Raw genomic sequence first — 12056 nt, forward strand, 5'->3', positions numbered from 1 at the left:
TGCTCTTTTTGCTTATGATTGCTTTTGACTATTCAGGTTTATTTCTGGTTCCATATGGAATTTAGAATAGTTTTTTTCTAATCTGTGAAAAATGTCATTGGTAGTTTGTTAGGAATAGCATTAAATCAGTAAATTGCTTTAGGCATTATGGCCATTTAAATGATATTGATTCTTCCTATGCATGAGCATGTAATGTTTTCCCATTTGCCTGTGTCATCTCTGATTTTTTTCAGCAGTATTTGTAACTTCCATTGTAAAGGCGATTCGCTGCATTCCTAGGCATTTTATACTTTTGTGACTATTAGGAATGTGATTATATTTTTGATTTGGCTCTCCACTTGGATATTGTTGGTATATAGAATTGTTGCTGATTTTTGTACATTGATTTCGTATCTTGAAACTTTGCTGAAGTTATTTATCAGATCTAGGAGCTTCTGGGCAGAGACTATAGGGGCTTTCTTGGTGTAAAATCATATCATCTGCAAGGAGAGATAATTTGACTTCCTCTCTTCCTATTTGATTGCCTGTTATATCTTTGTCTTGCCTGATTGCTCTGGCTAGGACTTCCATAATACGTTGAATAGGAATGGTGAGAGTGTGTATCCTTGTTCCGGTTCTCATGGAGATCACTTCTATCTTTTGTCCATTCCATATGATGTTGGCTGTAGGTCTGTACATAGATGGCTATATTATTTTGAGGTATGTTCCTGCAATGCCTAGTATGTTGAGGGCATTGTCCAGTGTGGACACATGCATGACAAAGAAGCACATGAGAAATTATTCTACATCACAGCTATTAGAGAAATGCGTATTAAGGCATAATGAGCTACAGTAACATATATTTGAAAATGACTAAAAAATTTTTTAAAAGACATTACTACATGAATGTTTACAGCAACTCTAGTCATATTTTAGAAAACCTGAAAATTACACAAATATATTTTTGTGGATAAATGGATAATGAAATTTTTGTGCATCCATACTATGAAATAACTACTCTGCAATAAAAAGGAATGAACTGCTGGTATGCACAAGAAGGTGTATCAAACTCAAAGGTGTCTTGCTGTGTGGAAAGAGCCAGTCTCAACCAGGTACATATTCTATTTTTTCTATTCATGTGATATTCTTGAAAGAGAAAACTGAAATGGTGAGTACAGATGAGAGGTTCCTACTGTTAGTTGTAGACGTGTGGGTATAACTATAAGTGTATAGCAAGTAAAAGGGGTTTCTTTTGGAGAGGAGGGTGACGGAAGTGTTTGTATGAAGATTGTGATGGTAGTTCCATGAATCTACACATGAGCAAAACCCACAGAACTGGACAGAAAAAGGAAAAAAAAACACTGTCCATTTAAATAATAAAATTGAAAATTAAAAAGAAAGCTGGAAAAACAGAAAAGTAAACTTTTAAAAACTTTATGGGAAGGAAAATTACCCTGGATAAATAGGGACATTATGCAATGATAAAAGAGTCAATTAACAAAAAAATACATCATAAACCTGTTAGTTCACCTAAAAGCATTGTTTTAAAATACATGAAACATCTGATAGAATTGAAAGAATAAATAGTCAAATCTACACTTGCATTTGGAGATTGCAAAACTCCTCTCTGAGTAAATGATTAAAATACACAGAAACTCTGCAAGGTTATAGACCAACCCGAATAACACAAAGAACCAACTTGAGCTGACTGGCTTTTACTGAACACGTCACGGAACAACAGCAGAATAAATATTCTTTTCAAGTGTATGTGGAATTTTTACCAAGATAGACCATAAAACAACTCTTAACAAATTTAAAATAATTGAAATTGTACAAAATATACATTTTAATATGAAAAAAGTATGCATTTCAAAGTATACATTTCAATTTAATAATTGAAATTGTACAAAGTGGAAATTTTAAAAATCCAGAAAAAAATAAAATAAAAATATAACAAAGGACATATTTGTAAAGTCTCCATGTAATTTTAAATAAACAACACATTTTTACTCTTCTTTGTTTAAAAAATTATTAAGGAAAATGAGAAAATATATTCTGATAAATAAAAATGGTAATATGATGTTTTAAAATATGTGGAAATCAGCTAACGTAGTGCCTAGAGGAATTTTTATCTCCTTAAGTGCTTATGTAAGAAAGTAACAAATGGCTCAAATAGAACATCTAATCACTAATGTTAAATAATTAGGAAAAGAAAAGTAAATTAAACCTGAGGAAAACAAAAGGATGGGGATGATACAGACAGGAAGAGAAAAATTATGAAATTGAAACTTCAGAAACTTCTGGAAACAAATGCAATTGATGAAACCAAGTGTTTTTTTTTTTTTTTTCAATAGATCAGACTAGCTAAAATGTCCCATGTCAATCCGAGAAATTTGAAATATATAGTGTGGAGAAACAACGGTTATGAACCCAGCCAGAGGTAGAAGAAACTACATACAAACTCTAATTTGTTATGATAACTACACTCTTCATTTCTTATAGACGGTTCTGAGAAGACCAGTTTTGCCTTGAAATTCTCTGAATTTGCAAGTGTCTACCACGTAGCAGATGCTTTCAAATGCATTAACCCATCAAATTGAAGAAGATCCTGCAAAAGTTAGCAGGGAGGTTTCACCTTCCATACTCCATAGCATTTACTGCACTTCCCTTTGCAGTGCCATCTATCATCTCAGGAGGCTGCGGATTTCCTCCTTCCATCTGATGAAGGGGCAGAATCTTACCTGACATATCTGCTTCTCTCCACATAACTGTTCTTGCCTGAACACCTGTGCACGTGCCACTAGTCACACTGAAAGCCGGTATGTCCCTGGGTGCAGATGCCAGAAAGGAGGCAGTGGAAGAGTGATTCATTATTCTTTTCAAATTCCAGCTGGCATGTCCATCAAGGACGCATTTCTCATGCCCCGGGAGGAGCCCAGTGTTTGTAAGAATTCACCTTTAGGGGATGGGTGCTCCTCTTCTACCTCTTATGAAGGAATGGAATTTCTGAGCACTATCTATTTGTTTGCCTGTTCAGTTCCCAGCTTCAGATAAGAAGCTCGTTAAAATCCTACTGCAAATATGTGAGTGGCTTAAAAATCTACTCTCCACCTTCAGGGCTGTTTCCCAAGAGTCAGGAGATTATGGGCAAAATATAGACTATTCACAGCCCATTGGGAAAACAAAGAATGTGTATAGAACTCCCAGGGAGGGAGGACCAGGTGGCTGTGGCTGTGGGACAGGACCGAAGGTGAGCCGTGGGAAAGCTAAGGGGATTCTGCAGGGGATAGGGATGCTCCATGTTCTGGGGAAAGCAGGGTATTCTGTGCAGCCTCCTGAGGCAGCAAGGAAGAGCAAGCACCAGGCTCGGCCTCTGAGTTGGAATGGAGGGCACGTGAGGGTGACCAGGGGAAGGGTGTTGTAACTCGGGAAAGTGTTGGGGCCAGACAGACATGCTGGCTGGGAGTATGCTTGTCCCTTGTGCCTTTGAAAAAGAGAAGCCAAGATGTGGATGAGCACTTGTAGGCTCTCCCGTAACATCTTTCATAGTAGGTGCTCAACAGAAAGCACCCAGCAGTCAGCTCCCAGGGGCCCCAACACATGCCACCCAAATTCTGTTTGATTCTCATTGTCACCTTCTTTTGGCCTGCTTTTAGTACTTAGTCCCCAGGGTCCTTCCTTTTGTCACCCGAGAGACATGATGCAGTGGTGAGAAATGAACTACTGCTCAGGAAGTGGGCCTCAGGCTGGGAGGAGTGGGAACAGCATGGGCTGCAGGGGAATCAGACTAGAGATCTGGTTCCAGCCCTGTTACTTACTACCCTTGTGATCCTGGGACATTCTCAAGCCCTGTGAGTCTCAGATTCTTCGTCCGTGAAGCATGGGTAATAAGCCTTGACCAATAGGGCTGCTGGAGTGTATGTAATGTAAGTGATGCACCTGGCTCAAGTCCTGACACAAATAAGAAGTTTACGGAATGGCAGATGGCTTTTATTTCTAGTATTTGACCCCTGATCCTAGTATTCTGGGATTTTGTTATTGTTGTTGTGGTTCTCCAGGACTTATCAGAAACTATGCAGGCGAATAGGACATGGAACAATTACTCAGCCAAAAAAAAAAAAAGGAAGTTTTGTCAATGAATTTCAGTTAGTTTACCCTCTCAAGGGGCATACTTCAAAATTTCAGTGTGCGGGACTCTCCCTCAACTGGAATACAACTCAAAGCTCTTAGAATATGAGTCAAGAATAAACTCCTCCCCTCTCTCTCAGCTTCTTTTACATCCAAACCACTTTTTTCATTGATTATGTCATGACCCAAAATCTTTCCCTTGTTATAATTGGCCAAATTGCACTTCAGATAAGCTAGTTAGAATGTCTCTTTAATAGAGTCAGCTCTGGCTCTCACAACCAGGAAGAAAAGCACCTGGCCAGTGGCATCTGAGCTTCACATCCCGGGAGATTCACGCTTCTCTCTAAGGAAACCGTTCCGGATGATGGGTATCCATCATCAACTTCGTGTGCTGTGTTCAACTGCACTGAGACAAGAGTGCAGGACACCTCCCATTCCTGCCCCAGGAGGAGATGCCTCTCTGTTTCATCCACCATCCAAAAGGAACTGCTGAGCAGGTTTCCCTTCCAAGCTTTTCTCTCATCCTCTGAGAATCTGGCTCTGGTCCTACCACATTTCACTAGAATCAGCTCTCCCAAAAGGTACTGCAGTTTCCCAAAGCCCAAAAGGCCTTGTCTCAGGGCATGTACGCTCCGCCACTCTCACCTGCTGCCCCACACCCTCACCCCTATCTTATTTTTCCTCTAGATGTTAGAGGACATCTCTCCACCTTAGTTATATGACTGCAGATCCTAGACTCACCCACCGTAAGGTTAGGGGTGGGACTGGCTTACCTTAGCATCTCCAGTACTAACCCAGGTTCTTCCAAATAGCAGAAGCTCAATGACTCAATGAATGTTTCAGGATGAAATGAGCCAGTGAGCAGGGGAACATATTTATTCATATTTAATTCAATTACATTCTCAAAGAAGCCAAGCTAATCCAATATATATTAGCCAAGCAAATATGTATTTCTTAACTACACAGAATACAAGAAAGACAAGAATTAACTGTAATTTAATTTTTTTTTTTTTTTTTTGAGATGGAGTCTCACTCTGTCGCCCAGGCTACAGCAGTGCGATCTCGGCTCACCGCAAGCTCTGTCTCCTGGGTTCACACCATTCTCCTGCTCAGCCTCCCGAGTAGCTGGGACTACAGTCACCCACCGCCTCACCGGGCTTTTTTTTTTTTTTTTTTGAGACGGAGTCTCGTTCTGTCGCCCAGGCTGGATGGAGTGCAGTGGCGCCATCTCAGCTCACTGCAAGCTCCACCTCCCGGGTTCACACCATTCTCCTGCCTCAGCCTCCCCAGTAGCTGGGACTACAGGCACCCGCCACCACGCCTGGCTAATTTTTGTATTTTTAATAGAGATGGTGTTTCACTGTGTTAGCCAGGATGGTCTCGATCTCCTGACCTCGTGATCCGCCTGCCTCGGCCTCCCAAAGTGCTGGGATTACAGGCATGAGCCACCGTGCCCAGCCAATTTAATTTCTTTATTTCTTTATCTCACCCATTTTACCACTTTGTTCTTTCACATTATAAAAGGTACTTAATCCCCTGCTATGTTATGTTGTCCCAATTCAAGAAATAACATAGATTTTCTTACATAAATAAAAAACAATGCACTTACTTTTAACTATATAAAAAACGGTAAGTCTGCCTACTGTCATACATGAAGTGAATGTTGAAGTTCATTACACCATCCATTAGAAGGAACATTTGAACGACTCCGAAAGGAAACAAAGATAAACCTCCAAATCGCCCAAGAGAACAGGAACTGAGAGATGGCCCACCTTGTATTCCCTCACACCCAACACGCTCCCCACTACTGAGAACATTGACTGCTCTCTTCAAACACAGAGTGAAGAATGGGCCTCATGTAACAGGACAGGGAAGGTGGTGGATGTGGCTTTGGAACATGCACTGGCCCAGGCCCTCCCCCAACCTGCCCCCCTGGCCCTGGCTGCAACTTCTGCTCAGACTCCCTCTTCCTCCTCTCCCAAAGACTCTTCATGCAGGGATGGGTAGGAAATGCTGTCTCTAGTACTGACCCTGGCTGCATACTCCAGGACTTTCACATAGCTGGTTTCAATGAGGGCCCTTGGACACCACAGGAACTGGTAGCACGGGGGATCACTGCTGGGCACCTGGCGGTATTGCAGGTAGTTTTCCTGCACCGAATCTTGGGTGAGCAGCTTCCTCAGCTCCCCAAAGAAATTGCTCCATCCCGTCATACACCTCCATTACACTCAACGCTTCCCAGATTGCCTCCTCAGGGGCACAGTGGCCCTCCATTAAGATCATGGTCAAGACCATAATCAGGAGGCCGGTCTTGGGCATGCTCTGATCATCACCCAGCAGGCCATCTTAGGAGAGGCCCAAGCAGGTGACAAGGACGTAGGAGTGGCCGGCAGGGTCCACTTCCTTCACGTCAATGCCAAACATCAGCTGCATGCACTCTGAGGCTTTGCCGTAGATCACAGGAAAGTAGTGCTTGTAATTTTTGATGACACTCTCCAGCATTTCTGCCTTTGTGAGCAGCTCCTTGACTCGATACTTGTGGAGCAGGAAACGAACCACCTCAGCCACCTTCCCATTGGAACAAGGACTCCAGGTGAGCAGGGTCTGGCGAGGTGGTTGGCCCCGCCTCTTCCCGGCTGCTGGTGCCCTCACTGGATTGGCTCCATAGAGTGTTGTGGCTGATGGTCAGAAAAGAGGAGGAACCCTGAGACTCAGGGGAGGACTGGGGGACCCAGCAGTAGGCACCTCCTCCAGGGTGCCTTCAATCAGAGTGAAGGAGGAGGCAGCCTCGTGCTCCTCAGTGGCAGGAGCCTGCGCACCCACCAGGCCCAGAGCCTCCTGTCCTTGGGCCTCAAGGCCTTCCTCAGGCTTGCAGTGCTGACTCTTCTGCTCATAAGACATGATGACTCTGGTCAGGGCAGCAGGCTGGAGTGTGGGCAGGAGCTGGGCGATGGGGAGGAACCCACAGATCTGGGGCGAGAAGGAGCTTGTGAGGGGCCTCATTTGCGAACCACGCCCTGGAGGCCCTAACAAAGGCCTACTTACAGATCTTCTCCTTCGGTGCTCCTCTGGGGCCTCCTGGGGCTTCTAACCTCCCGGTCGGCCTGTCCGCTGAGAACCTGAAGGAGGAAGTGAGAGGGCACCTCAGGGTACAGCCGGCCAGCAGAGGCTGAGGCTGCAGGACTGACAGTAGGGAGGGTGAGGCTGGGCTCTCTGGAGTCCCTTCTGTTCTGGGGAGTGTGGGGCCCTTGTTGTCCATTCAGATCAGAACCTCGCCTTGACTGCTAACACTGCCTGCGACTCCTCTGCTCTGTGACCTGAGCACAGTACCTCAGACCAAGGCCTAACTGCCTGGTTCCTGGAGCTCCTAAAAGAGGAATCGAGGGGCCCTCAGGGTGCAGACCGCAAGCACAGCCCCGGCTTTCCAGTGCTGTCAGAAGGGTTGACCAGACTCTGTGAGGTCCCTACTCTCATGGGGTACATGGTCCCCTCTGTGCTCACTCACCTTTCTCTTGGAGGGGCCTCATCCTGCCCGTTTGCTGGCTCGAGAAAGTCAGATAAAGAGTTCACAACCCTGATATGGAACAGAAGGGTATGAGGGGACCCACATCTGGCCACACGTGCCTAGGTCCACTGGGAGAGACAGCAAGAGATATCCAAATTCACTGGACACCATGTGTCCTGGGCGAGGAGCCTGCTGGGTCCTCATGTTGACTCCTGGCAGAGTCTAGGGCCCTCCCTCTACTGACCTGAGTGCAGCCCCCTAAGACCAAGGCATCCCCCTCCCTGACACTGATGATCCCAGGATAAGAGAGGGACCTCAGCTGACAGCCCTGCCTATGCTGTCTGGGGTGACATCGGGGCAGGGAAGATTTCTGTGGAGCCCCCGTTTGCGTTCTTGCCTGGGGGTACCCTCAGTCCTCCCTCAGGTTCCTCACCTGGACACCTGGCAGATCCTGAGACCACTGTGTCAGTCGATCAGACTGGGGTCCCTGTGTTGACCTGAGTCACCCTCTGAAAACAAGGTCCTCACCTCCCTAAGATCTAGAAACAGAAGTGAGGAGGCGGAACATCCCATAACCCTTGGGTGGAGTGTCCGGGGCTCACTCCAGGAGCGGGCCCCTTTGGTTCTGGGGTGAGGCTTCCCATGTCTTCCGGTGGGTTATTCATCTTTACTCTTCCTGGCGCCTGCCCTTCCTCAACCCCCAAACTCCTGAGAGGAGCAGCCATCTCGCCTTTACACCAACACCCCATGTCTCCAAGGGTTCCCCAACTTCCTATCTGTGGTACAAATGAGATTGCCAATTAGGGACATTCCTGATCTGGTTGTCCCAGAGCTAAGAACAAGTGCCAGCCATAATCTGTGGAGTCCTTTCCTTCTGGGCCAAGGGTACCGCCAGTCCTCATGAAGGTGGCACTCCTTGGGTCCTGCTGATCCTGGGACCCCTCCCTCTGCTGGCCAGATGTGGCTTCCTCTGTTGAACTGTAAGTGCCACTAATACCAAGGTGTTCACCTCCCTGAGACCTCCCACCTCCTGCCATGTGGCAGAAAGGAGAGCATGCCACATGGTACCTATGCCTGGGGCCACCTGGGGCTGAGAACAGTGGAAGCCAGGTTCTGCGAGTTCTCTTCTTCTTGGAGGTATGGAGGTACTTTCTTGCTTTCAGTCCTCACCAAACTTTCTCCTCTTGACTCCTGGCAGACTGGACCCAACCTGTGCTGACCAGGTGTGGCTATCTCTGCTGAGCTGAGGACACCCCTCAGACGGAGGCCCCGACCTCTCTGAGGCCTGGGAGGCAGAAGTGAAGGGGCACTACGCTGACACCCCTGAATGAGATTCCCAAGACTGACAAAAGGTGCATATTTCAGGAGTGCCTCCTGTGTCTGGGTGTCCTATAGATATTCAGATTTATTTCTGACGGGGCCTGGCCCTTTCCCTCCTGCTGAACTTTGGACGGTCTTGCAGGTCAAGGCCACCATCTCCCTGGGATCCCTAATGAGGAAGTGGGGGTCAGGTCCGTTCCCCACAGTCCTGCCCGAGGCTCCCCAGGACTGACAGGAAGGGCAGGTGTCCTACCTCTGGGAAAGAAGCTCTGCTGAGTCTTCCCTCAGGGTCCTGAGACTCCTCCCTCTGCTAACCTGAGCCTCCACTCTTCATACCAAAGCCCTCTCCTCTTCGTGGTCTCTAAGGCATAGGCAGGGATGCACCACATGCAGCCATCGTGCGTGGGACCTCCAAGGGCGGAGGTCCCAAGTGATCTGGAGTCCAAGGTCTCCTGAGTCCTCCCTCTTTTTCCTCCCCTTGACCCTGGCAGGGCTGCATCAGAGCTCCCCTCTGCGGACCTGAGTCTATCCGTCGGATTCCTGAGGCGAAATGAGGAGGTGCCTTAGTCTGAGATGGGGGCGGGGCGGGTCCCCTGTCCTGTGTTGGTTGTCCTTTAAGGCCTCCGTGCTCTCCCGGCAGGACCTGGGCCCTCCGTCTACTCCTCTGAGGTGATACTCATGGTATCAAGCCCATTCCCTCCATCAGCCCAGGATGTGGACAGCAGCATCAGCGTGCCTGGTCCCCATTCCCAGAATTTCCCAGCGCTGACAGCAAAGACAGAGCTTCCTTCTATGGGGACTCAGCCCTCCCTCAGAATCCTGACCTTGATGCCTGGCAGAGCCTGGCCCCTGCCCTCTCCTGACCAGCCCTGCCCTGGTCATACCAAGCTGTGATTCCAGAGTCCCCTGGGGCTTAAGGGGCGGGGTGGTGAAGGGTGGCCCAGCCTGAGAAGTCCGCCCCCGGGTGGTCCAGGGCTGGCAGCAGGGGTGGTGCTGGATTATTTGGGGTCTTCCATCTGGGGCGGGGGCGTCCTCAGTCCTCCCTCAGGGCCTCACCTTGCCTCCTCATGGAAGCTGGGCCCGCTTCCCTCCAACAATCTCAAGCCGCCATCAGAACCAGGCCCTCACTTCTCTGTGATCCCCAAGGCGCTCAGCACAAGTGACCCCATTCTGGTCAGGTGTGGTCAGCTGGGGCTTAGGGCAGGAGGCTAGTCCACAGCAGTGGCCTCCCCTGAATGTTGTTTCACACAGGCCCCCGAGTTAATGAGCCTTTCTAAAGGAGACAGTGCTAGCTTTGCTTAACACCGAGCTTTCCTCCCTTGCTGTAGACAGGGATACTTGGATGCTCTTGATTTCCACTGGTTTTCTTTTCTACAGAATCTTAAAAGCCTTCTGTAGGAAACTTTGTCCGTGAGGAGTTATAGTATTAACACTACTCTCAATCAATCTGTATCTAGTGCTTGGATTTGCTTTCACGCTCTTTCTCTCTAAGTCTGCGTGTGTGTTCGCGTTAAGCTTTTCAAGTATGGGAAACAGGAAGTGTTTCTGAAGGTGATAATTCTTGCCTCCTGGGATCCCTGGAGAAAGGAAGTCCACATGGAAAAAGAGACGGTCTCCAGGTGGAGATACATCTTCAGAGATTTTAAAAACAGTTTTCAGCTTGTGTTCGATAAATGAACCAAAGATGACCTGTGCGTGCAGCCCCTAGGCTGGAGGAAGGCCTTGCTTATTGTTTAGACGTGGGATGTGGCTGGCGAAGGGCCTTGCAGTAGCATCTCAGCTGTCGTGCAGCACTGCTGATGTTTCTCTACTGTTTTTCTTCGCAAGACTGAGACCTGTTGGCTCAGAAGCCCATCAGCACAAAACTGAATTTTTCACACATTTGATTGTTTGAAACGTGGCACAGCTAAGCACGTTTTTAGGCATTCAGAGCCTTCCTCGCTTGTATACCCTGCTAGTCCTCACCTAACATCGGCTAACCGTAGATAAGATAGAACCTTATGGTTACGAGACTCCCCAGCCACTTGGCCCAGCTGCTGAGCAACATCACCTATACTCATAAGGTCCTTCTCCAATTCCCATCTGCACCATCAGTTCTCCTGCCTTCCTTCCGTTCTGATGGGGACCCTGGAAACATACATTCTGGAAAGTCTGTCCCCTCCCTGCATTCCCTGTCCAAGCAGCACCCAATAAAGCTGCTTGTATGGTACAGCCTCTGGTGATCCTGTCATTCTCCTTGATCAACCCCCAGTCCCAAACAGTGTGAAATGAGCTCTTCTGAACTGGGATGTCAGCCACGTATAAGCTGATGACTGTCGGAGCTAAGGTGCGTGATTTGAGGTGCATGTTTGGACTGTAAGACTGGCAAGGCCTAAAGGCCATAGGAAAGCATACCAGGCAGGCGTCTCCCTGCCTCACTGTTGTCTGGCCTTGCAGCATGCTGGCTATCCTGCTGCTACAGAACCCCTTCCTCCCACCCCCGACTGTTTTGGAATTGCAAAGTCACAAATCTCAATAGGCTGGCCTTGACTCTAAACTAAAACCAAAGTATCTGCTCTGGGCTGTTTCAGACGCACCACAAGCTGTGCCAAGCAGAAAGCAGGCATAGCTCAATGCAACAAAGGCATCTTTGACTCTGGAACCCTGGCAGGTTTTAAACACCTGTTAGTGGGGTTCGAAACGGTCACCACACAACACAGATGCAGCCCTGGACCTCCCACATCTCTTGCAGATGCCCATGATGAAGGGCTTGTTCTCCGGTGGGGTCAACTGGAGTGAAGCTGCTCATGGGCACTGTATTTCTGATGCAGACAGGTTGCACTTCTAACTGGTGCGATGTCTGCTGAAAGCTGCATGTTGTGGGATGGCACCCCCCACCGACTGTGATTTCTCCACCCACTCGTGACAGATCAGTCTCAGATCTTCTCTCTAGCATGTCCACTGCCAGTCACTTGTGTCCCAGGACCCACTTCAGTTGCAGTTTTTGATAGTGGACAGACAGCCTAACTCTGCTTCCTCTCCTTCCTCCTGGTCCACACGCCAGGCCGTAGGATTATCAAATGCAGCTGAGCCCAGGAAGGGATGGAATTTTTTTTTCTTTGTATCGGTATTGTTCTACACTGTT

At 47.8% G+C, this 12056-nt stretch overlaps 1 pseudogene; it reads right to left on the minus strand.

Moving 5' to 3' along the window:
* Positions 1 to 6062: 6062 nt before the first annotated feature.
* LOC129025105 (melanoma-associated antigen 8-like) lies at positions 6063 to 7218 on the minus strand (annotated as a pseudogene).
* Between the last annotated feature and the right edge of the window lie 4838 nt (positions 7219 to 12056).

The sequence above is a fragment of the Pongo pygmaeus genome, chromosome X (genome assembly GCF_028885625.2).
Source record: "Pongo pygmaeus isolate AG05252 chromosome X, NHGRI_mPonPyg2-v2.0_pri, whole genome shotgun sequence".
NCBI classification, from domain to species: Eukaryota; Metazoa; Chordata; class Mammalia; order Primates; family Hominidae; genus Pongo; species Pongo pygmaeus.